Raw genomic sequence first — 27,938 nt, 5'->3', positions numbered from 1 at the left:
TTCAGCTGCTACCTGACAAGATAACCACTTTGCAGTTTCGCTCACATAAATAAAAGTGGTTTGTTACCTCTTCAATCCAGTTTTTTTTTTCTTTGACCTCTGGTGACCTCGGCACTGCCTTATAAGGGCAAATTGTTTCCCCTGATAAGAGAAATCTGATACAAAATCACTGGGGCAGGTTTTCTGCATACAGTTGTGTAGGAGCTAGTTGTGTGTGTGTGTGTGTGTGTGTGTTATATGCGTGTGTGTGTGCAGGAGTGTGTGTCTGCCAAACTTGTTTGGAAGAGCTCTCTGGAATTCCTCATAGCTCTCACATTTTTGTGTCTTTTTTTTTAACATTTCAAGACCGTGGGAAAGTTGTTTTGAAAGAGTGCTGGAAATGTTATGTTGCATCACTGTGTAAAGTTGGTTAATTAACGGTTAGACTGCCACCAGCCAGAACGAGATGTACCTGAAAGCTGTGTGGCTTGGCACACGGTACAGAGAGAAGGTGTGCCGGTAGCTCAGTGGTAGAGAGCTCGCCTAGGGTGTTACAGGTCGCAGGATCAAATCCACTCACTGGTGGATTCAGTAAATTACCAGGTTACTGGGAGTGGGATATATACCTCATGTCAATCATGGATATATAGCTACTGTGGCTTGACACAGGGTACATATAGAAGGTGTGCCTATAGCTCAGGCATATAGTGCCGCCTAGGGTGTTGTAGGATCGAATCCACTCATCGATGGTTTTAGTAATTCATCAGGTTACTGAGAGTGGGATATATATATATATAGCTAAGTACTGTGCTTGCCTCACGGTACAGAGAGAAGCTCAGTGGTAGAGTGCTCGGCTGGGATGTTACAGGGTTGCAGGATCAACTCCATTCATTGGTGGATTCAGTAAATTACCAGGCTCTTGATAGTGGGATAGAGAGCTTAGCAATGATCTGAGATTATCAAAGGCTGTGGTATGTGCTATCCTGTCTAGGAAGTTCATATTAAAGATCCCTCGCTGCTAATGGGAAAATGTAGCATGTTTCCTCTAAAACTGCTGTATATGTCAAAATTATCAAATGTTTGACACCCAATAGTCGATGATTAATTAATGCGCTCTAATGGTGTTGTTAAACAAAACAGATTTCTTTGATCTGAGATGCTACTGGTCATGGGACCAGTTCTTCTTACCTCAGTCTTTGCCACTATACAGGGATTGAAATATTACTTGTTAGTCGAAAGCTCCTTTGAGATGCAGGGTCAGGACGTAGCCCAGTGGTAAAGCTTTCACTTGATGTGCGGTCGGTCTAGGATCGATCCCTGTCAGTGGATCCATTGGGCTATTTCTCGTTCCAACCAGTGCTCCACAACTGGTGTAACAAAGGCCATGTATGCACTAGCCTGTCTGTGGGATGGTGCATATAAAAGATCCCTTGCTGCTAATCAAAAAGAGTAGCCCATGAAATTGCGACAGCAGGTTTCCTCTCTCAATATCTGTGTGGTCCGTAACCATATGTCTGACGCCATATAACCGTAAATAAAATGTGTTGAGTGCATCGTTAAATAAAACATTTCCTTCCTTCCTTTGAGGTGCTGTGGATGGTAGAATTAGTCTCTTTATTTGGGCCATGGTCAGGGATCCAGCTCTGTCGCTAGAATGCTCATCTGAGGTGCTTTGGAATATCAAAGGCTGTGGTATGTGCTATCCTGTCCATGGGAAAGTGCATAAAAAAAGATCCTTTTCTGCTGATGGGAAAATATAGCTGTGTGTCAGAATTACCAAATGTTTTAACATACAACAGCCGATGATTAATTAATTAATGTACACCAGTGTTATTGATAAACAAACAAATTATTTAACTTATAAATATTCTGCAACAAAGTTTCTTACCATTGATATGATTGAGCCCTTGTATATCCTTAAAAAAAAATTGCATTTATATGTCAACAAAGTAAGACCACTTTCATATGCATGCAGTGTCCAGTGTGCAGAGTGCAGTTTGATTTAGTTTTTTCTTGAAATCTGTTGAATGATATATCAGTACAGTTATTCACATATATCCAGACAAGGAACATTTTGTTCAGTTTTGCATTGCTGTTTACTATGCAAGTTTCAGAGATCGCTACCCAATTTTAAAACATTAAACGGTAGTTGCTAATCAATATTCAATCGACTAGAAATATCGTTCATCAAGAATTTGAAAACATTTCATTTTAATTTATTTCCATGCTTATATCCAATTAAGGTTCAAGCACGCTGTCTTGGGCACACACTTCAGTTATCTGGGCTGTCTGTCCAGGACAGTGGGTTAATTGTTAGTTGTTAGTAAGAGAAAAAAGAATTTGTAGTGGTCTTATTACACCTACCCATTGAGTCGTTAAACCTCACTCCGAGTGGGAGCTAGTACCGGGCTGCGAACCCTGTACCTGCCAGCCGTATGTTCGATGGCCAAACCATAAAACCACAGAGACCGGTTTTGAAAACAAAATATTTCCTGCTGGATGTCATGCACTTTCTTACTTTATTATCCATATGGTTCAACATAACCAAGTTAATAATAATCATACGAAGCACACGTGTAATAACAAGTGTAATGACGTAATTTTGGGAAGCGACGTCATGTTATGACGTTGCTTCTCCAGTCTTAGCTCAGACTGCGCATTTAAAATATGATGTCATTTCGTCGTCTCCTTCTAGTTGTGGTTGAAACATTTTGAGTTGGGTCTTGTTATTCATAAAGAAAACAACAATAATAATATGGATAATAAAGAAATTATTACACGTGCGTGTGAGTCATACTGATGTTACGAAACTCGTGTCAGGATTGATGTATTACCCTCGCTCTCGCTCTGGCAATACAAAAATCCTGACAGTCGTTTCGTAAAATCAGTACGACACACAAGCTCATGTAATAATCTCTATACACCTTGTGGTTTGACATGAAAAAATGTTCTCGCTTGCTTGTGTTCATGCAAAACAATTTCTATGTGGGCGAAAATTGCTAGCCTCAGTGGCTTATCACATGCTGATATCGCTAGCTTACTTTAATCAAAAGTACTGTGAATTTGATACTGAGAGTGATTGCACTCGTACATAATTTTAGAAAAACAGTTTATTGCTTACCAACGATTTTCAGGTCGTAACTATAACCTTTGTTGGTGCATCCGATTGTTATTCATTAATATCATTTCTTTTAATCCACCAATTCTGTTTTATTTTTGATGCAGGTTCATTCTTGTAGGCCATATATTTTTAATCCACAAGAATTTACAATCAGAGATGAAAAGTCTCTGGATTTTTACAGAATTCCAGATTTTAGCGCTTTGCCCAAAAAACTGTTTCTTTGATGAAAGTTCACAGTAAACCAGTACTTTTCAAGACTCAGCAAAAGTACCAAAGATGGAACATGTAAGGATCATACATTTAATGAAAATGCTTTAACATCTATATTTATTGAGATGAAAATGCTTCTATACAGGCTCAAAGTTAACGGAAGCACTGACATCAACTGCCATAACTGCGATATATATTGCTGATGGTCAAAGACTTTAGCAATGATTGTTTTTTGCCATTGGATAACAATTGAAGGGATAATTTTTTGTTTTAATTTTGTGTTTATTTGTTGCAAAAACCGGCCTCGGTGGCATCGTGGTTAGGCCATCGGTCTACAGGCTGGTAGGTTTTGGGTTCGGATCCCAGTCAAGGCTTGGGATTTTTAATCCAGATACCGACTCCATACCCTGAGTGAGTGCTCCGCAAGGCTCAATGGGTAGGTATAAAGCACTTGCACCGACCAGTGATCCATAACTGGTTCAACAAAGGCCATGGTTTGTGCTATCCTGCCTGGGGGAAGTGCAAATAAAAGATCCCTTGCTGCTAATCGGAAAGAGTAGTAGTGGCAACAGCGGGTTTCCTCTCAAAATCTGTGTGGTCCTTAACCATATGTCTGACGCCATATAACCATAAATAAAATGTGTTGAATGCGTCGTTAAATAAAACATTTCTTTCTTTTTTTGTTGCAAAAGTTCTGCTTTAAAATTGCTGTAGACAGGCTAACAACTTTGATAGGCGAGCATTTTGCCTATGAATTTTTTTTTTTTAAATCGTGGTTAGTCTTGCAATTTGCGGGTGATTCGGTGCCACAGGTTCGAGTCCCAGCAACGGCATGGGACACTTTGTGAGGCCAGAAAGGATTTAATTATCCCCTGCGCCAGTGCATTAATATCTATGTACATGTATGTATTGTCAACCTCGACATACATACAATATATAGATATTCATACATCAATACAGACAGACAGACAGACAGACACACATCAAGCGATTTAAGAATACACAATACCATTGCAATACTATTGCAATAGTACTATCACTATTGCAATACTATCACAATAGTAAGTTAACTGTCGCAATACTATTGCAATAGTAAAATTGACCGCAATAGTCGCCTATCAGACATAGAAATAAACCATGTGGATTATAAGACTCCATCATATAACCATTTTATCAAAATAAACTATACTATCATATTTGCCGCATGTGTTAAATATAATTTAACACTACAGATTAACAAGATAGTTTTTATTTGAATGACAAAATATCAATGTAAAATGTTTGTTTGGTGACCTCAGATCACCAACTCGCATTAATATGACATCATATATTACCAACAACATAATACTCTCTCTCCCCATGATAAAAACAATGACATCATAGCCTACGAAAGATAGATTTATTCCACATGGCTGACATCATAGAATGGGTCTGTCTTGTGTAGCTATAGAGATGGGATAATACATGATTACATGTTTGTCAATATTTCATTTCAACTTATTTTTGTACTTATATCCAATTGAGGTTCAGGGCGGGGCGTAGCCCAGTTGTAAAGCATTCGCTTGATGTGCAGTCGGTCTAGGATCGATCCCCATCGGTGGATCCATTGGGCTATTTCTCGTTCCAGCCAGTGCTCCACAACTGGTGTAACAAAGGCCATATGGTATGTACTATCCTGTCTGTGGGATGGTGCATATAAAAGATCCCTTGCTGCTAATCGAAAATAGTAGCCCATGAAGTGGCGACAGTGGGTTTCCTCCCTCAATATCTGTGTGGTCCTTAACCATATGACTGACGCCATATAACCGTAAGTAAAATGTGTTGAGTGCGTTGTTAAATAAGACATTTCCTTCCTTCTAACTGAGGTTCAAGCAGGCTGTCTTTGGCACACACCTCAGCTATCTGGACTGTCTGTCCAGGACAGAGGGTTAGTTTTTAGTGGTTAGTGAGATAGAAAAGGGTGTGTAGTGGTCTTACACCTACCCATTGAGCGTTAAAACTCACTCTGGGTGGGAGCCAGTACCAGGATGCGAACCTTGTACCTACCAGCCTTATGTCCAATGGCCTAACCACGACACCACCGAAGCCGGTGTTTGTCAATACTGAATGATTGTTTACAGAAGGCAGATAACTCTATTGTTATATCTTGGAGGTTGTTGGACAGATTTGAACTAGTATTCTACATGAGCAGGGGAAATTGACACCAAACAACCATACATGTAGGTTAAAATGTTTTAAGTGTTATTAAACAATTTTAGTTTTCTGTTTGTTTAATATATAATAAAACAATAAGGTTTAGCATTTTGGTACTATTGCATTAAATAATGTACTTTAAAAGTAAGCTCCAATCGATGGAGATATAAAAATTTGTCTTTCCCACATTAATTTTGGAATGCGTCAAAATATTGAAATTTTGTGTTTAGCTTTATCATATACTGTTACAAAGCAAGTGTGAATTTTACGAAGATATTCCCATTTTTGGCAGAATTATGGCCCTTGAACTTAGGAGATGTGAAAATTTGTAGGGCCCGGTAGAAGACATGTATTGCTTTCGCAGTACTGTCAGAATGCTTGTTGATATTTAAGTTTCAAATTATTGTATAAAATAGCACAGTATAACGAAGTGATTTTATAATATATTTGTAACACTTAAATACATGTATACATTTTAAAATTTCCCAAAAATTTAAAACAATTCTTATAATTACAAAGAGTACAAGCGATAGATTTCAAAATATACAGTTTATTATATATTAATTCCACCCTGCACCTGACCCCACCTCCCTAACTCCCCCCCCCCATCATTTTCTGGTAAAATCATATAACAGCTTTAAGTTTGTAAAATTACTAAAATACTGAACACTCCCCGAAGTGGTCAGACTAAGCCCACAGCTAAAAGCTGATGGGGAATGGCAGGTGTGTGGCACAGATAGCCACAAGAGACGAGCACCTGTCCCGGTTGGAGAGACAAAGACTGGGATGTGGAGGTGGACAGTGAAAGAAGTTGAAAGATAGGAGAATTGTCAGATCGGGAAGAAATGAGAAAGAGAAAGAAAAGGGGGCAGTAGGATTAACAATTTTTTTTTTACTAAACTATTATCTCCACATAAATGAACATTTTAACAAAGACTAACAATTAATAATGAACATCTCTTGGAAGTTGAAATCCCCTGCACATTGACATATATTTGATACTAAGTTGCATAATGTTAATTAAAATAATTGTACCTAAATATAAAGGGAATACATATTTGGTAGTTAAAGACGAAGTAAAGTGTAAAATAATTCCATTATTAGCATCTTAACACTAACTCGGGAAACATTTTATTCAGTATCGTGTCACGATTCGCTACACAAGGTTCAGAGATCGCTACACAATTTAAAAATATTAAACAGTAGTTGCTAATTAATTTTCAGTTGATTAGAAATATCGCTATTCAAGATTTCGAAAACAAAATGTTCCCTGTAACTTCGATAATGTTAATTTTAAAATCACCTTTTGGTAGATTAAAAAGTGAACAATTTGTACAGTAGCTTATATCTTTTTACTGACTTTCATAATGTTATTTAATAAACATCTTTTGGTTGCGTTTTTATTTTTTAAAGTGAACATTTTGTATAATAGCTCCCATATAGCATCTGGGGCAGGACGTAGCCCAGTGGTAAAGCGTTCGCTCGATGCACGGTCGGTCTGGGATCGATCTCCGTCAGTGGGCCCATTGGGCTATTTCTCGCACCAGTCAGTGCACCATGACTGGTATATCAAAGGCCGTGGTATGTGTTATCCTGTTTGTGGGATGTTGCATATAAAAGATCCCTTGCTGCTAATCGAAGAGAGTAGCCCATGAAATGGTGACAGCGGGTTTCCTCTCTTAATATCTGTGTGGTCCATAACCATATGTCCGACACCATATAACCTTAAATAAAATGTGTTGAGTGTGTCTTTAAATAAAACATTTCCTTCCTTCTTTCCCATATATTATCTGAACACAGACTTACAGAATATTAATTTAATAAACTCCTTTGAACAAGTGAACAATTTGTATAACAATTCCAACTTCCATAATGTTAATTTAATAAATGTTTCGATTATTTTTAAAAATTGAACTTCTTGTATAATAACTCCCATAACAACTAATAACAATGTTAATTTAATAAACACCTTTAGGTAGTTTTTAAAGAGAATATTTTGTATACCATGATAACTTCCATATTAGCATCTTAACACTGACTTACACAATATTAATTTAATAAACCAATTTTAGGTAGTTTTTAAAAAGAATATTTTATATAATAACTCCCATATTAGCATCTTAACACCAACTTACACAATGTTAATTTAATAAACACCTTTAGGTAGTTTTTAAAGTGAATATTTTATATAATAAATCCCATATTACACAATGTTAATTTAATAAACACCTTTAGTTAGTTTTTAAAGTGAGTATTTTATATAATGACTCCCATATTAGCATCTTAACACTGACTTACACAATGTTAATTTAATAAACACCTTTAGTTAGTTTTTAAAGTGAATATTTTATATAATAACTCCCATATTAGCATCTTAACACCGACTTACACAATGTTAATTTAATAAACACCTTTAGTTAGTTTTTAACGTGAATATTTTATATACGAACTCCCATATTAGCATCTTAACACCGACTTACACAATGTTAATTTAATAAACACCTTTAGGTGGTTTTTACAAAAAAGAAGTTAGAGATCTGAGACACAAGTGTGAGAAGCTGGCCTACAAAACAAGTTGGTAGAATGCCAGGATTCTGTTTATGCTGCCAATGGAGCCCAATCGGCTCTGCCTCCAAGCCTAGCTCTCCCCGCATGAGTCGGATTTCAAAATTCCACGGCACAATCACTAACATGGCTTCTTATAGTTGAATCTGGTTTTACCAAAGGGAGCAAAGAACCCACAATTTTTCGGAAACAACAGGGTACCCCAAAATTCTACCCTTTACCAACAGCAGACAAAAGACACAACTTTTAAGGTTGGTGGTTTTCGTTTGAAAATATTAGTTGTAACTTTGGTGAGAAAGTTATGAAAGTTATGATGAATGTGTTGTGTGGTGGTGGCGGTGTGTTTTTTTCCCTGACTAAAGGATGAGCACTTCAGTCTTATCTGTGTTTGCATGTCTCGTCGGCACAGCCTAGTTTGACGCATGCTGCTGTTATTAATAGCCAGAATATTCTATGATTCATTCAGTTGTTTACCAAATTATATTTAGTGGAAAATATTATTTAAAAATAAAATGGTGTTTAATTGTAATTTTAAATATGCACACATTATATGATATATATATATAAACAGGAACTGGTTTCTAGTTTTCCCCCAAAATAGTGAGATTCCACTAATTAACTTATCACATTTTACTAAGTAGTATTAAACACAATTTATATATATATATATATATATATATATATATATATATATATATATATATATATATATATATATATATATATATATATATTTATTTATTTATTTATTTATTTATTTATCTATTTTGTCTTGAAATGGTTATGAAATTTTTAAAAATATTTTTTATATATATAAAAAAAAAAATCGAATTAATTTAATATTTTGTTAGCTGATATCAAGGTATCATTACTCACCTGTGGAATATAGTGGTTAAATCACACCTACATAAGGTATCATAGGTCAGAGTCCCATTTTTATACTATTTGTTTTCCCAATCCAACCAGTGCTCAGTGACTGGTATATCAGTAACTGATACATGTGATATTGTTTGTTTTGAGAATAAAATATGCTGCTGTTTGGTTAGAATAACCTCTTGGGAAGAGGTGAATATCATATATATATATATATACCACTTTAGACCAAGCTTCACAAGTGACATGATTGTTGTGTTACAAGTTCTGCTGATTAAAACAAGTGCTGAGGAATGAGATTCCAATGATCATGCAATTATAATTTTTAAAAGTTGGGCAATTTGGCTCAACCGATGTAATTGTTGATCATAAAAATGCATAATCGATAGTTTGGGAAACTGTAATTATTCTTCCAGTGATATTTTTGGGGTTGGTGTTTCTTTACATGTATACATAAAGAAAATTTAAGAAATTAAATAGTTATTAAAGGTAAACTTAGGCTAAGTCTTAGCCATTGGTAGCCTATAGATCCCAGTAATATGACAGTAGGGGTGTGGTGTTTATTAATAAAATCTGTCTTATGTTCATATAACTCTGATTGTGTAATCGAGAGTTAGTTGGTTGGTGCCAGCCGATTATAATCAATGATCAATGCAGAAATTCCAATCAGTTCCTAACACTATTGCTGAGGTGCACTTTGAAAATTTTAGTGTTCAGGTTGAAATGATGAAAATATATACAATGAAACCAGTCTAAATCGGATCACGCCTGGGACATAATATTTATTAGATTTAGACAGGATCCGGTGATTTGGGGGTAACACATTAGAATTTAGAAAATTCTGGCCCATGAAAGTTGGCCGGTTTTAGCAAGATTCTAGTTTGTTCAGGGTCCTGTTCAGACAGGTTGCACTGTACTTTGATGTAGGGGCAGGATGTAGCCCAGTGGTAAAGCATTCACCTGATGCGTGGTTGGTCTGGGATCGATCCCCGTCAGTGGGCCCATTTGGCTATTTCTTGTTCCAGCCAGAGCACCACGACTGGTATTACAAAGGCTGTGGTATGTGCTATCCTGTCTGTGGGATGGTGCATATAAAAGAGTAGCCTATGAAGTTGCAACAGCAGGTTTCCTCTCTCAATATCTGTGTGGTCCTTAACCATATGTCCGACGCCATGTAACCATAAATAAAATGTTTTGAGTGCATCGTTAAATAAAACATTTCCTTTATTTCCTTCCTGTACTTTGATGTGGAATTTACAAATAAGCTGTAGTTTAGTCCCATGCATCTGCTGTCGGCTAAATTGGAAAAATTCAGTTGAAGTCAGATATATCGGACTATAGCTGCTGTTATAACTGGTGAATTTGGTTTTACCCCTTTTTTCTATATGCAATAAGTGATTTATTTCATTAATATTAAGCTTATTCATTTTAGCTGAATTATTCTAATGTTATTATGGTAAAAAATGTTGTTTTTTTAAACCTGTTTGCAAAGATGGTTCTGTTTTTATTTTTCCCCCAAAAAAAATTCTTCTTTGGTTAGGTTTTATTTTATTTTATTTTATTTATTTGTTGTTGTTTAAAAAAATTATATATACTAGTATATATTATTTTGCAGGAGTGGTGTTCTTTAATGTGGTTTTGACTTGATTTGTTTTTTGTTTTTATTGGATATTAAAGGTAAATTTTTAATGAATCCATTAATTTAATTTTAAACAAAGGGTTAGAATTTAGCTCAGTAGACCCACAGAGCAGTCACCTGAGGTGCTTTGGATCACAGGATCAAACCTCCTCAGCAGTATAATTCTAGTTATTTATTTTTAGTTTTAAAATGTGAATATCTAAAAGTACATTGCTTTAAGAAACACGCCTACCTATCTCTGGAGAAGATATCAACATGCACTGAGTGTATATCTTTAGAAAAGTTTAGCTTGGAGATCTCCAAGTCAAGGACAGAGGATATGTTTAGATAATAAATCTTGGCAAATCACTTCACTGGTGGCAGTTTCAGCTAAAAATACATTTGTTCCTTTCTGTGAAAGAATTGTTTGGCACCAGTGCAAATAGTACCAAGCCTTACAGAAAAAAGTATTTTGTGTTTTAACAATTAAGCTGGGGTTGTTGGTGTTTGTAATTGAATATGATAACTGACCCAGACAATCTGAATATGGATGAACTAGGTCTCAAGCATGTTATGTATTGTAAACTGATTTTGAAACAACTTGCTAGGAAGTTATAATAATAGTTATTCTTTGTTTGACTCTGAGAGTAAAAAACAAAAACAAAGGGCAAAACAAGCTAATTGTCTTTTAGATAATGTATGTGTGGTGTGTGCGTTTGAGAGAGAGAGAGAGACAGACAGATGGAGAGAGAGAGAGAGAGAGAGAGAGAGAGAGAGAAAGCACTTGTATACAATGTATGGATGTATGAAAGAAAGAGAGAGAGAGAGAGAAAGAGAGAGGGAGGGAGGGATGCATTTTGAAACAACTTGCTAGGAAGTTATAATAATAGTTATTCTTTGTTTGAGAGAAAAAAACAAATGGCAAAATGAGCTAATCGTCTTTTAGATAATGTATGTGTGTTTGAGAGAGAGTGAGAGACAGAGAGACAGACAGATGGAGAGAGACAGAGAGAAAGCACGTGTATACAATGTATGTGGATATATATATATATATATATATAAGAGAGAGAGAGAGAGAGAGAGAGAGAGAGAGAGAGAGGGAGGGAGGGAGGGAGGGAGGCATTTTGAAACAACTTGCTAGGAAGTTATAATAATAGTTATTCTTTGTTTGAGAGAAAAAAACAAAAACAGGGCAAAACAAGCTAATCGTCTTTTAGATAATGTATGTGTGGTATGTGTGTTTGAGACAGAGAGAGACAGAAACAGAGAGACAGACAGATGGAGAGAGAGAAAGCACTTGTATACAATGTATGTGGATGTATGAGAGAGAGAGAGAGAGAGAGAGAGAGAGAGAGAGAGAGAGGGAGGGATGCATTTTGAAACAACTTGCTAGGAAGTTATAATAATAGTTATTCTTTGTTTGACTCTGAAAGAAAAAAACAAAAACAAAGGGAAAAACAAGCTAATCGTCTTTTAGATAATGTATGTATGGTGTGTGCGTTTGAGAGAGAGAGAGACAGACAGATGGAGAGAGAGAGAGAGAGAGAGAGAGAGAGAGAGAGAGAGAGAGAGAGAGAGAGAGAGAGAGAGAGAGAAAGCACTTGTATACAATGTATGGATGTATGAAAGAGAGAGAGAGAGAGAGAGAGAAAGAGAGAGGGAGGGAGGGATGCATTTTGAAACAACTTGCTAGGAAGTTATAATAATAGTTATTCTTTGTTTGAGAGAAAAAAATAAAAAAAAACAAAGGGCAAAATAAGCTAATCGTCTTTTAGATAATGTATGTGTGGTGTGTGTTTGAGAGAGACAGAGACAGAGAGACAGACAGATGAAGAGAGACAGAGAGAGAAAGCACTTGTATACAATATATGTGGATGTATAAGAGAGAGAGAGGGAGAGAGGGAGGGAGGGAGGCATTTTGAAACAACTTGCTAGGAAGTTATAATAATAGTTATTCTTTGTTTGAGAGAAAGAAAAAAAACAAGGGGCAAAACAAGTTAATCGTATTTTAGATATTTTGTGTGTGTGGTGTGTGTGTTTGAGAGAGAGAGAGAGAGAGACAAACAGACAGACAGACAGAGACAGACAGAGGGAGAAAGCACTTGTATATGGATGTATGAGAGAGAGAGAAAGAGAGAGACAGATAGATAAAGCACTTGTATACAATGTATGTGTATGTATGAGAGAGAGACAGACAGACAGACAGAGAGACAAACAGAGAGAGCACTTGTATATATGGATGTATGAGAGAGAGAGAGAGAGAGAGAGAGAGAGAGAGAGGGGGGGGGGGGGGGGGAAGGAGCGATACAGGTATAATATACTTGTTCATAATTTGAAACACCTGTCTTAATGCCAGTACAGTTGGTTTTAAAACAACTTTTCCCAAGTGGTATTTTGAAGAGAACCAATCAAGTTTTTGATTAATTCATTTTCATTTCAACTTAGTTTTGTGCTTATATCCAATTAAGGTTCACACACACTGTCCTGGGCACACATCTCAGCTATCTGGGCTGTCTGTCCAGGACAGTGGTTTAGTTGTTACATAGTTGTCAGTGGATAATGATAGAGACTCAGAAGAGGGTGTAGTGGCCTTACACCTACCCACTGAGTCATTAAAACTCAGTCTGGGTGGGAGTCGGTACCTGTACCTACCAGCCGTATGTCTAATGTTTTAACCATGACACCACGGAAGCCAGTTTTTGATGTCTTGTTTATCAATAAAATGTATTTAAAATATTCTTCAAACAATCTTTTTTTTCTAATTATATGTGGGTATAAAACGTAATATAATCTAAATTATTACTCATATTGCTTAGATATCATTGTTCATTTTAACAAATGATATTATAGACTCATAGCAAACAAAAGTGAGCTAGATACCAGGCTCCGTATTCATAAACGTACTTAAGTCAATGTATGATACCTAAATACATACTTAAAGTACATAAATAAGTATCATACATTGACTTAAGTACGTTTATGAATACAGAGCCAGGGGCCTAATTCACAAGGTCTCTTAGACTCTGCTAGACAACAAAGCATCCTCTTTGCAAGTCTTTTAGCATTGCACTGCGAGATCGCAAAGTTGCAAGAGTTTGGTGAATTAGGCCCCAGTTCATAAAATCATGATTAAACTAAAAGGTAATATATAAAATATTTTATTTAGTACTAACTTACCATTAATGATACTATGGCATTGATTGACTGAATACAAGCTACATTTTAATTTTTTAAACAATTAAGTTAATAGAAACTTTGTTACTGAAAATGGTGCTCATTTAGTGTAGAAATATTACACTCACAGTTTAGTAATAATAGTTGTCCTATAACCATGGAATTTCATGGTGCTAATAATTAGGTAGCTGAGGGTGGGTGATGGTGGGGATGGGGATGTAGTTGTTTAAACATTTGCCTGTTCATATTTTTTTGTGCTAAATAGTTTGCTTAAACTGTAATGTTAACTAACATTTATGATTCCAAAATCTGAGATCTCACAAAGTTGTGTATTAAATAATTTAAAAAAAGTGTCATAATACAGTCTTGTTACACCATAAATACCACAAATAAAATGTAATTTTTCTAAACATTTATATATGCCATCTGGCCATATGGCATATAAACATGAGGATTTGTTAATACTTTTATAAACTGAAGATTTCTGCTTTATTTTTCTGTTTACTACTTACTTAATGAATATTTACCAACATCCTAACATGAACAAAGACATCAGCTATTGGGTGTCAAATGAGTTTACTACAGTATACTCTAAAAAAAAGGAGGAGAAAAATAGCCTCAGGCTTTGTATGTATGTAGTAACCCCAATGATGTGTGCTCTTAGTTTGGCCATTAATCTTTGGCCCTCATTAAATGGCTGCATGATTTGTTTTATTTCCTTGCTCTGCCTTTAACCTACTTTGTTGTTGTTGATTCATGCCCCTAACTCTACAGGTAAACATAAAATGGTAAACACTTCCAATACATCTGAGAATCTTTAGTTGCTTCCTGCCAGCTGTTGGAATCTTCTGAAAATGCCTGGAAGTCTGTGAAACCAGGGTGACAAGTTGTTCTGGAGTATCAGACGGTACATGATTGGCAAGTTAATGGGGGTTGATTTAACCAAAGACATGCACAGAGGGCAGAACGTTATGGTCAACTTTTACTGGTGGTTTGAAGAATGAATCTTTGTTTAATTGATGTGGACGTTTATTGCCTCATTTTTGTGGGTTCAGACCAGGGGAGAAATGGTTTCATTTCAGACTGACCTGCAATGCAGTGCTTGTTTTTCCGTGAGTTTACATGGATTTATATAGCTTGTCAACAAAACAGAGCAATTGGTTCTAGATACGAGCTTGTCAAGAATAGTTACTTTTATGTCACTGTATTTGAAATTATGTAGGATATAACTGTGGTGTTTGGCCTTATATAACGTATAGTTATCTGTGGAATTATTTTTGACTTTGTAGGATGATTCAGCATCATTCCATGGTAAGCATATCATTTAGACATATACCAGTTTAAGATATTAATTGCCCACCACCCCCACCCCCCCAAAAAAAGAGAAAAAGATAATTAAAATTTTAAAAATTATTATAAAATAAAATAAAATAGATAAATAACTAGACTATATAAAAAACTAAAAAATAATAATAGAAATAAAATCGTAATATAATTAAAATATATATACCGGTATTTAAAAAAAGAGTAAAGTACAAATTGATTATGTCCATTCTGATTAATTAAACTTGTATTATATTCAAAGGAAGGTGCTCACCCTAACATTTCCCAAATATATACTCTTCAAAAAATGTAGGGAAACCTGAAATATTAATGCTAATATAATTAGACCGAACATACATTTTGACCACAGACATCCTAGTAAAGAACGTTCGGGTCTGTTTATCAACACACCGAAACACATTCCATAGTTTGCACATGCATCACACAGTTGCCCAGTACACGTGCATGGGGTATCATTCTCGATTTTGACAATTTCCAGGAAGGTCGATTAATCACTGTGGAACATTATTTCTGTCAATCTTTTTCATTCTGTTGATCATACAGTTGTTATTGTTTTATTTTTAGTCATTTTTATTGTTTGAATTTGCGATTTACTGATAAAAAACCCATCAACTTTCAAATTTCACTTGTGACCCCAATCATCCTTCAAGATCTTTGGTGGTCATAAAACCTACTGTAATACTGAACTACCGGTTGTAATGTTTGCCCAATTAATTCACTATTATCATATAACCATTCCCCACAGCTAATATACCTTACAATTTTGGCAATTGTAAATTCTTATTAGAGTTCCCCTACTTTTTTTGAAGAGTATATATATAATTATTCTGTGAAAAAAAAAAAAAGTATACTTGATAAGGTGTACCACTACATATTCTTAAAAGAGTTGCGTTGCAATGACTAAGAAAGAATCAGGTTTATTTCCTCCACCATTTATCTTGGCTAAATGGCTAACAACATCATTTTGCCATGTTGCTGGGTCTCATGAACACCTGGTGGAAAATACCACAGATTCTTCAAAATTGCAGAGGGTATTTCCATCAAAATGTGATAAGTGAATGTAAGTGAATCTGGGAACATGTTGAGTATCGTTTGACATTAGACATATTTTCATACCACCAGTTAGCATCAGCGTAACTTTTCAAAAGCAAAAGAAAATAATAATAACAAAAGAGAATAGGAAAGATATTTTGTCAACATTGCAAACTCAAGTACTTCTAAAAATAACAGTGTGTAGTAAATCAAAATGCTAAATTCCTTAAAGGATATTAATCCATGATTATATCTTTGTACAAGACAGAGTTGTGAATAGGTCCCATTTAAAAAAAAAATAAAAAATAATAATAAATGGTTTAAAATATAGTAACTACTAAGTAACATAAATTATTATGACTTTTTTTTTATGGTTTAAGTAAATCTTAAACCATAAAAAAAATTAAATTATATTTTTTATTTCATTATTATTTGGGTTTCTTTTTGTTTTTGTGTGTGGCTTAACTATAAAAAAAATCCACTAAAAATCTAAACATAATTGATATTCATTACAGCTGAGTGGATGTTTAATAAATAAATAAATAAGTTAACAAACAAATAAATAAATAAAAATAAATAAAATTAAAATAAAAACAGAATAACATGCAGCATATTTATTGCCTGTATGTATAGCACACACGTCCCAATGTATGTGACCTAGAATGTTTGCCATTATCTTATTATTCTGATTGCTTGTTTTGTTGCTTTTATATATGACAAATCAAAGCAACTATTTTAATGTGGACAGTTTAATGAAGTTAACATTTACAAGCACTGTTCGGGCTGAATTCTCATTCACAGTTCAGTCATGATTCATGATTAAAATGAAAATTGACCAACTAAATTTATTTTAATTGAAGCAAGTATGAACTGAAAACATACTGAGCACATGCATAGCAGACTATTAGAAAGTATGTACAACCTTAAAAGTTTTGTTTATAGTAGCATGAACCAATTTTTTTATTTCGATTTGTATTTGAATCAGGATAATTGTTGAATTCTTAATGAGGAATCAGGCCTTAGAGGTTTAATGTTAGGGTTATATAAAATACTGTAGTAAACAATCATACATACATGTATGTTAATAGTGTTTTCTCGAACTTGCTTTAGCTTGCTGCAGCACTATTCCTCAATACCCGTAGTCTAGCACCATCTTGCCTTAATCAACACCATGCTGCCCTGAGATTAAACAAGCCTTTTTAAACAATTAATTATAAAACACTCAGAAAATGTATTATTAATTAGTAAAATATCCCCTGATAACCGGAATTCCCTCAAAACCAGACATTTTTCATGGTCCCTTGTTAATATTAGAACAGAGCAGCCTAATTCATTAAACTCTCGCAACTTCGCAGTGCAATGCAAAAAGACTTGCAAAGAGGATGCTTTGTTGTCTAGCAGAGCCTAAGAGAGCTTTGTGAATTAGGCCCCTGAACCTTTCTAACCCAGATACCCTTTAAATCATTTTACTTGATACCACGAGTGTCTGATTTAGTGGGGTTTCACTGTATATCACTTTTTAGTATACTAATACAGTAGTTATGACATCTGTTGTAATTTGCAGGGCAATGTGCATATATAAAAGATTTCTTGTTGTATCAGTAGTTCTTTCTGGAACCTGAAATTGTACATTATTTTCTCACGGTCTACACCATTTTTCCACAATTGCCATATATATATATACTGAAGGCCAAAAGAAACTTTACCATAGTTTTAAATCATTCTGGTGTAAAAACAACAAAAGATAGTCGCATGAGGTAAAATATATTGACTAGATCAATATGTCAACATTAACATAACTAAAAATGAGTGTCATTCAGCGTCTGATAATGACGTCACATTTTCCCAAAGCGAGGTGGTGTACACAAATCGAGCTTTCAACTTCATGGACGACATGCAAAGCATACAGGTTGCATAGTACCAAAGAAGAGAGTACCGTGTCAAAGTTCGACATGCACCGTCAAATATTTACAGAGTAAAAGCAGCTGTGGGTGTGATTGGTAGTAATATGTGACATTGATTATTTGTGCAAATACTATTATCCATTGACAATAAATAAATACACTTTTATTTGTTATACAGTTGTTATGCAGTATATACCAGAGGTTGAAACTAATGCGGGGTACCCCCAAAAATGGAACTGCAATTTTCAGCAAAAATGACGGTTGTTATTAAAAACATAAATTAAATCTCTTAAATGATACGTGACCCCCCCATTTTCTTGCAGCTAGATTAGACGTGAGGTGCCACACTTTCTATTGCTGTACTTCCTGGGTGTGTTGAAACGTTGCTTACATCAGTTTTATTAGTAAACGTTAACATTATCGGCAATAGGAATTGATTTGGTCTAATGGAACCTATAGCATATATTCACTATATTATCATTATTTTATATTGTGTGCCATTTACTGTTATTTGACAGTCATAATTGCTTAATTAGGTTACACTCAGGCATGGGAGTTCATAATGACCTTGACCTTGGCATTAATTTACTGTGCACTGCTGAGGATAGAGTTTGAAAAAAAGTCTGTGCTGACCAATTGGAGATTTTGGCCCATATTTTTTACTTAAAATATTTTAAAGCTTATTTATCCAAGGTGATGGACATGTCATATAACACTAATCTTATTTAGGATAATAAGTCTAGGCAAGATGAAATAAGCTATTAGTAATAATTTATTTTTAGTTAAAAAATAATGTTAGCTGATATTAGGTTAAGCTTTTAGATCTCCATTAACAATGTGTATTTGAATGCAATTGGCTCTGGAATGACTATATTTAAATAACCTGACTTCTGCTGTAATTTTAACATACTGTTCAGGTTGGTGAATTATGTTTTAGGCAAATATGGGAGTTTTTACAATTGTTTTTGCGAGTTTGGCAAAAACATTAAAATCTACAGAAGTGGGTTCTGTGTAGCCATTTTGCATTCTCTTCTTTATTTGTACACAAATATAAGCTTGGTAATGATAGCTTTAGGTCAGTTCATTAAATCTTGTCCATATATTCAGTGAGTTTTCTATAGTAAAGGGTATTTGAAGTATATACCAAGTACAAGAGCAATTTTGACACATTTGTTAATCTACCTAGGAGTGCGTTAGTATTATCTTCCACTATTACCACACTTGTAAAGCTATATTTTCCAATATTACTATGTAAATGATGTGTTACATTACAGATTGTAGTAATGCATACGATATAAATATTATATTCAGTTAAAACAGAAAATAATTAAAGAAAAATGACTTTCGCACTCTTTTGATGGATTGAATGTGCTTTTTTTATTGCAAATAAAAAATAAAGATGTAAAACCCTAATGATAACTCTAGATATGATACATGTCTGTAAGCACCAATCACTGGAGATTATTAATAAAATATCAACAGATATATTGGTAGCTGTCAGTGGATTTAATAATGCATATATGAAAACCAACTAGGCTGATGGGTTTGAAAATATTGCATTCAGTGACTTGACATCCAGGCATAGTCCATACCTTGGGTGTTTACCCCACCATGATGTGTACCACATTAATTTACTACTATTTGTGGATGCAGTGGTGTTCATTTCAGATACCACATGTAATATGCTTTTTTTCTAGTGAAGTTCTTATCATATGCCCATTAAAGTCTTTCAAAACACAGGGTCACTGCAATAAATGAGTTTTAAGGTAATTATTTATTGGAAATGAGAGACTCTGACTATGCATGCACACACTACATATACAACTAAGCATACACAACCAACCCATAGTATGTATCTTCAAGAGTAGTATTTTTATTTATTATTTGTTTTAAATATGATACATTGCATTTGTATACAACTTTGCATAGCACTGATGCTTCCTGAGGTGTACATTAAATCAGGTTGCACTGTAGGAACAACACTTTCAATTATATTGTCATATCATATCATGAAAACACCCAGTTGGACACTTTTTGAAAAATAAATTTTTTTGATATAGGTAGCATAGTACCAAAGAAGAGAGTACCGTGTCAAAGTTCGACATGCACCGTCAAATATTTACGGAGTAAAAGCAGCTGTAGGTGTGATTGGTAGTAATATGTGACATTGATTATTTGTGCAAATACTATTATCCATTGACAATAAATAAATACACTTTTATTTGTTATACAGTTGTTATGCAGTATATACCAGAGGTTGAAACTAATGCGGGGTACCCCCAAAAATGGAACTGCAATTTTCAGCAAAAATGACGGTTGCTATTAAAAACATAAATTAAATCTCTTAAATGATACGTGACCCCCCCATTTTCTTGCAGCTAGATTAGATGTGAGGTGCCACACTTTCTATTGCTGTACTTCCTGGGTGTGTTGAAACGTTGCTTATATCAGTTTTATTAGTAAACGTTAACATTATCGGCAATAGGAATTGATTTGGTCTAATGGAACCTACAGACAATCACTCAAGTCCAATAACAAGTCACATTAATAGCGTTGTGTGACCACCCCTTGCCCCAATACAAGCAATAATTCTCCGACGCATAGAAAAAATCAGTCGTCTGATGAGGTCACGTGGGACGCGTTGCCATTCTTCTTGAAGGGCCTGGATCAGTTCCTGTTGGTTGGCTGGAGGGTGTGGTCGTTGTCGAACACGGCGATCCAAAACATCCCAGAGGTGTTCTATGGGGGACATGTCTGGGGAGCGTGCAGGCCACGGCAATACATTTACGTTGTTGGCTCTAAGGAAGTTCTGTACGATTCTGGCTGTATGAGGTCTGGCGTTGTCTTGCTGAAAAATGACACCACGTGGCTGCCGTTGGAGAAATGGTATTGCATTTGGACGAAGAATGTCATCCCTGTAACATTGAGCTGTCAAGTTTCCGTGAATGATGACCAATGGTGTCCTTTCCTGTGCACAGATACCTCCCCACACCATGACACTCTCTCCACCATATGGCACAACCTCCTGAACGCAAGAAGCCGCCACTCGCAAGAAGCCGCCACTCGCAAGAAGCCGCCACTCGTTCTCCCCTACGGAGGTACAGACGCTGTCTTCCATCAACTCTGAACAAACAGAACCGGCTTTCATCAGTGAAAAGAACCCGCAGCCAATCACGTCGCTGCCAATGTCGTACAGTCCTAGCCCATGTCAATCTCAAACGACGATGTTGTGGTGTCAGTAAGTGTGCTCTATATGGTCTGTAAGCCCTTATTCCATGAGTCCTGAGTCGCTTGGCCACTGTCTGTCTACTAACCCTGTGACCTAAGGCATTCATTGCTGATGACGTCACTGTCAGGAAGCGATTTCGTAGATGCAAGGTACGCAAGTACCGGTCATCACGGGGCAAAGTCACCCTGGGTCTGCCTGTTCTTGGCCTGTCTGATGTCTGCCCTGTTTGCCTGTAGCGTTGCATTAAGTTTGTAACAGTAACACGGAACAACCGAAGGTTCTGGCGATGTGGGCATGAGTGGCTCCCATCTGTATCATATCCAGGGCTCTTTCGCGTTGTTCTGGTGTCATTCGTGGCATTCCTATGGTGGTTTTTTATTTGTGTGGATGTCTGACATGCCGTTTAAACCGTTTTTATACCCTTATTGCACGTGCAATTGCTGTTGTTCATAGTGCACAAGTTTTTCACTTTTCTGTGTGTTCCACCCAAAACGTGCAGTGGGCGGGTATAATTTTCTGCATACATTATTGTTGTGTTTGGGCTATGTGTTTTGGATTGAGTTACTTTTTAAAAACAATTCATTTTTTCTTAAATTCCAAATTGAAAATGGTAAAGTTTCTTTTGGCCTTCAGTATATATATATATATGCCACAAACATATAATAATACATGTATAATGAATAATTAAAATAATATTTATGTGCTGGGGCTGCATACGTTAGGGTGTCATTAAATTTCAATGTTTTCCTGTTTAATAATATACTCGTAGTATAATAAAGGTAGAGTATGTTATATATATTTTCATTATTTGAGGCTAGCTGGATACCAATATCAACTTTGCCCATTAGGATATATGCTTAAAGAAAGAAAGAAAGAAAAATAGTTGGTACCATTTTTTTTTCATCTGTATTTTTTGCCACTATATGTTGCATTTTAATATGGTTGCCATGTTGTGTCATGTCCATTTTTTTTAATATTTAAAATTCCAGGTCGATTGTAGTCATACAATAACTAGTATATTGAAGACCATTTCTGTCCTGTTTGTTAGAAAGTGAATTTAAAAGATGTGCCTTACAGATCAGTATGTATATATAGCTTATGTGATGACCATGGGTTTCTTCTTACTGTATAGAGTTTATAGACTGTCTTCCGATTACCATGTGTTGGACACTTATTAGCATTTAACTGTATAAGATGCAAGACAACTTAAGCCAGGGCACTGCTTTATTGTGCTGTTTTATAAGTGACATCATGACACTTGAACAGTTGTTATCATTCAGTAATAAACTTAAATAAGTAACTTTAAACCATTGATGGGTTATTTAAATACTACAGAGGTCAACCTACATGTACTTGTAATCATCAAAGAAAGATTTGGAAAGGCAAATTTTCTGTATATTCAGTGTTTGGGTATGGCACTATGCAACCACGGTCATGGGGGGCCTCCCCCAGAAAGAAAATGGGTTAAGTTTAGGGTTAGGGTTAAGAAAATCATACAGTAAGTAATTTTGCCCAAAAGTTGCTTGAAAAAATAAATCTACAAAAACATTTGGGTATGGTGCCATACCTATTTTACCCTCTAGCAGAAACCCTGATATTATATAAATTGTTCGATAGTGTTGTGCCTCAAATAGCTGTACATGTAGTTGAAATTATGTTGAGATATTAATAACAAGTACATGTACAAATGTATTGTTTTTTCCTCATTTAAATATTAACAACAAGTATTGCTTTTCCCTCATTAAATTATATGCTGGGTGCATGGATTGGTATTCCAAATTTGGTTTTACATTTTGTCTGGTTTTAATTGCACATTTTGGCAATCATATTTTAGCTTTTACAAATTTAATCACCCATAAATGTAATACCTGGTGAACACGTTGGGGGGTGGGGGAACCCTCCTCCTCTGTTAAACTCCTACCCTGCAGGCCCATACCTGTGGCGGTGGGGTGGGATGTGAGTGCAATGGGTATGTACTCGCCCATGAGAGTTAAAAAAAAGAGAAAAATCCCACCATATTAGGAAGCCCCAATTTTTTTGAAAAAACAAACAACCCCCAAAGCACACACCTCCCCACACAAAAATGCTGCAGTTGGGCCTGCCCTGGGGTGTTGTTAACATTCCTTTCACAGGACCCAGCAGACTGACCAATATCTGAAGGAGTATCTGGGATGCTGACTGACTTGAGACGGTATTGGGTTTTCATCTCCCTGCAGCCATCTTGTTTTATCAGTGTTACTTCACAGACGCATGCTGGCCCGCTGATAACAATGCGGCCATATCATACGCAGGGAGCACAACTTGGCTTTTGTTCAAGAAGTTGTAGCAAGCTGCGGAATCTGCCCTCACAAGTGTTCTTTATAGAGGCGATAATTACCTGCTATTTGACATTAGGTCATCAAAGGTGGGTCAGAGCAAAGACTGTTTTTTTTTCCTCCTTGGTATTAAACCAGAAACACAGCTCTCCATATAATATCAGTGACCAAAGCAAAGTTTTCATTACTATAACCCAGTCTTTGCTGGGAAAGACAAGTGATCACTCTTGCTCCCCCCCCCCCCCCCCCCCCCCCCCCCCCCCCCCCATTTGGTGTAACATAGGCTGTGGTATGCACTATCCTGTCCATTGTGCGATTTTGAGAAGAGTCCGGGAGCCCTAGGCTCGCAAAAATCATATCGGACTCTAACTTGCATAGCTTGTAAACATTATTTGTACAAATTACATTGATTCGTTGAAATGACACAGTCAACATATATATCAAAATCCTTGGAAACCACAGTCTTTTCCATGGTTTCATGCAAAACATTTATTTTATCTTCTGTTCTACTGGAGACGCACAGCAGGGCTCGCTGGGTAGATGGCGGGCTCTAAAGATTTGCAAGCAGGGAGTCCTTATGAAACTTAAATGTTTTAAATGAAAATCGCACATTGCTGTCTGTGGGATGATGCATATAAAAAACCCTTGCTGCTAATCTCAAAGAATAGCCTATGAAGTGGCAATAGCTGGTTTCCTCTCTCTATATCTGTGTGGTCCTTAACCATATGTCTGACGCCATATAACTAACATTTTCCTTCCTTCCCCTCCCCACTTGACTGAAAAGTTTTAGGAGAGCAGCAAGTTGATCACCTTGAAACAAAAATGTTTAATGAAATTTATTTGAAACATGTGATTGTTCGCCCAGCACCATTTTAGGAGAGTGATCTTCAGCTCGCCTTGATTTTGTTCATGCAAAGACTGTAACTAAAATACATGTTTCTTATCTAACCAAAACACTCTATAGTCCATCCCATCATTCTGTAAAAGTGTTTTTGAAAATAATTTCACTTTGGTTTGACATAAGATTAAGAAAAAAAGTAAAAGTGTTTGGGAAATAACAAAAAAATTACGATTTTTGTGTGAAATTTACAAATCAATCTGCTCAGAAATAAATAACTTGTAGTACATTCTATATTTATGAAAAAAGGCGTTCCCTGTGGGACGGACTATAGCTAATCTTTTTTTCAACAAAAACTCCTCTTTCTTTAACGAAAACTCCTCTTTCTTTAACAAAAACTCCTCTTTCTTTAACAAAATCTCCTCTTTCTTTCAAAGAAAACTCCTTTCTTTCAATGAAAACTCCTCTTTCTTTAACAAAAATTCCTCTTTCTTTAACAAAAACTCCTCTTTCTTACAACGAAAACTCCCTCTTTCTTTAACAAAAACTCCCTCTTTCTTTCAATGAAAACTCCTCTTTCTTTCAACGAAAACTCTCTTCTTTCTAACCAGGCTGCAAATTTAGCAGGAATCCATACCTTCATTAATCCACAGTTTTGGGTCAGAAGCATAAGATTATGAGATAGCATCTTAAAACATCTAGATTAAATAAGTTTTATGATTCTGGCAGATCCTAAAACAAATCCCCAAATTCTATTACAAACCAGCAAATCTTTTCATACTAACCAGAGCACAATTGTCTTTACTTGCCAAAACAAAGTACAGCTTTAACTTTTCATACTAATCAAAATTAACTATACCCTTGGTAACCAAAACAGCTTTTCTCACAAACCGAAACACAGCTTTTTCACTAACCAAAACACAGCTTTTTTACCAATCAAAACAGCTTTTTTACTAACCAAAATACAGCTTTCCTTACATTCTTATTAGCTAAACTACTGATTTGTTTGCTGATATAGGCCCAGTTCCACAAACCCATATTAGCAATAAGTGCTAAGATTGCTTTGTGGAATGGGGCATAGCTTGCCCAAGACAGTTGAAAGTTTGTTTAGTTTAACAACACCACTAGAGCACATTGATTTATTAAACATCGGCTATTTGGTAATTTTGACATATAGTCTTACAGAGGCAACCCGCTACATTTTTCCATTACTAGCCAGCAATCTTTTATATGCATCATCCCACAGACAGGATAGTACATATCACAGCCTTTGATATACTAGTTGTGGTGCACTGGCTGGAACGAAAAATAGCTCAATGGGCCCACTGACAGGGATCGATCCCAAACTGACCGCACATCAAGCAAGCCCTTTGCCACTGGGCTACTGATCAAGACAGAGTCATAGACAGATTGCTTGTGACGTAGGTCTGATCGTTCAACAAATGGAAGTGGACCAAATATTATTGCCTATGCATATAGAGCTAATAGCATTCTTGGAATAGAATTGCTGTTATATAGACTAACCTGGAATGAGGGCTATTCTCTGTAACAATAATCTGTATCTAAAGATGGGTCATCATATAGCTCAGTACAACACTGATTGGTTGATGTGTGATAGGACATGGGATCATCACTGATTTACTCTGGGGGATTTCCGGTCTGACCAGTTCTTCCACCATCACTGGTATCTAGTGCATTAAATAAAAGTGAATATAAAATATATTCCTTCCTGCTTTTTCGAAGGAATAGCTTACTTGGTATGTGGCATACTATATGGCATTATATACTGAACAAAATAAGAAACTTCCGCTAACTTTGCTTGAACATAACTTAATGAAAACAAACCAGGGGAATAATTGTTATATATGCATTTAAAGAGTGTTCCATGATGCATCGTTTGGTGCAAAAATCATGGCCATAGGTTAACAGAAACTGGGAGAAATTTTGACCAAGTGTGGTAGGGGTTAAAAAAAACACCCATCCACTTAATAACGGGCATGACCACCTCTTGAATTGACCACTGCAGTGCATCGCAGGCACATAGAATTGACTAAAGTGTTGATTTCTGCCTGTGGAATATTGTTCCATTCCTGAATGAGCGCTTGACGAAGTTCGTTGACGTTAGCGGGTGGGTTGGGACGACGCCTCAATCGTCTGTCCAGACTATCCCAGACATGCTCGATGGGGTTGAGATGAGGACTTTTAGCGGGCCAGTCATCAATGAAATCAATGTTATTTGTCTTAAGAAAATTTACAGTGTCTCTAGCTGTATGAGAGGTGGCATTATCATGCTGAAAAATCGAGATGTTGGCGTTGTTATGAAACAGGAATGACGTGATGAGCAAGAATGTCATCGTGGTAACATTGAGCATTTAAATTGCCATCAATGACGACTAGTGGTGAACGATAACCATGGGCAATGGCTGCCCAGACCATGACACAACACTTACCCCCGAAACGATCTCATTCAAGAACACAACAGTCAGCATAGCGTTCATTTCTCCTACGGTAGACGCACACCCTGCCATCACCACGTTGTAAAGAAAATCTGGATTCATCTGAAAAAAGAACGGTATTCCAGCGTCGCCGTATCCAACGAGTGTGTACATGTGCCCAATTAAGACGATTTAGACGATGACGTTGCGTTAAAACGCATCCGACGTAAGGACGTCGTGCATGTAAACCGTTCTCCCGCAGACGATTACGAACAGTTTGCCCACTGATTCAGTTATTATGAAGCCCAGGTGTGTTAGCAGCAGTAGCAGTAGCAGTTTGGAAGCGATTGCGCAAATGCATGTTCATGATATAGCGGTCTTGACCACGCGTTGTAACACGCGGACGTCCATGATGTGGCAAGTCGTTGGTACTTTCTGTCGTTCGAAATCTTATGCGAAGATTTCGTATCGCTCGACTAGAACTCCCAACATGCCTTGTAACGTCTTCTGTCGACATGCCAGCATCAAGCATGCCAATTGCCCGTTCGCGTAAATTATTGGGTATTCTTGGCATACTAAAAATGCTACAATGTAAAAAACTTTACTTTTTTTACAAATTTTGAAGGGTTTCCGTTCACTTGACAACAATGTCAGTAAGACAAGTAAAACAAATTGACCGAATACTACACGGGACATGTCGAACCATGCATGCACGTGCAAATTGAATTTCACGTTATTGACGATTAACAGTGCAAAAATAATCGATAAAATTCATGAATCCTGATCATACAGCTCAAGGCTAATACTACCTATATAATTTCATTACACAATGAATTCTTTAACACAACAAATACTATATGTACAAATCGGAAGTTTCTTTTTTTGTTCAGTATATTTGTATTCCTCAAATGCCATCCAACGATGGCCCTGAGTGTAATAAAGTTCTGTTCTGTTCGGCAGCATTGGGTACTTTCCATTCCATCTCTCTCTGTCTCTGTCTTTGTTTCTGTCTCTGTGTTTCTGTCTCTCTGTCTCTATGTTTCTCTGTGTGTATGTCTCTTTCTCTCTCTCTCTCTCTCTCTCTCTCTCTCTCTCTCTCTCTCTCTCT

General features: G+C 36.1%; 1 protein-coding gene across 5 annotated transcripts in view; it reads left to right on the top strand.

Moving 5' to 3' along the window:
- Positions 1-8,174: 8,174 nt before the first annotated feature.
- LOC121378891 overlaps positions 8,175-27,938 on the top strand; it is a 171,012-nt gene continuing 151,248 nt past the window's right edge. For all 5 annotated transcript variants that reach the window (XM_041507251.1, XM_041507254.1, XM_041507252.1 and 2 more), the window contains exon 1: positions 8,175-8,319. The gene's annotated coding sequence lies outside the window, so the exon portion shown is untranslated. The remainder of the gene's footprint in view (positions 8,320-27,938) is intronic.

This window comes from Gigantopelta aegis, chromosome 8, assembly GCF_016097555.1.
Source record: "Gigantopelta aegis isolate Gae_Host chromosome 8, Gae_host_genome, whole genome shotgun sequence".
NCBI lineage: Eukaryota > Metazoa > Mollusca > Gastropoda > Neomphalida > Peltospiridae > Gigantopelta > Gigantopelta aegis.
Note: the sequence above shows the minus strand (reverse complement) of the source record. Positions and strands in the feature narration are given on the sequence as shown.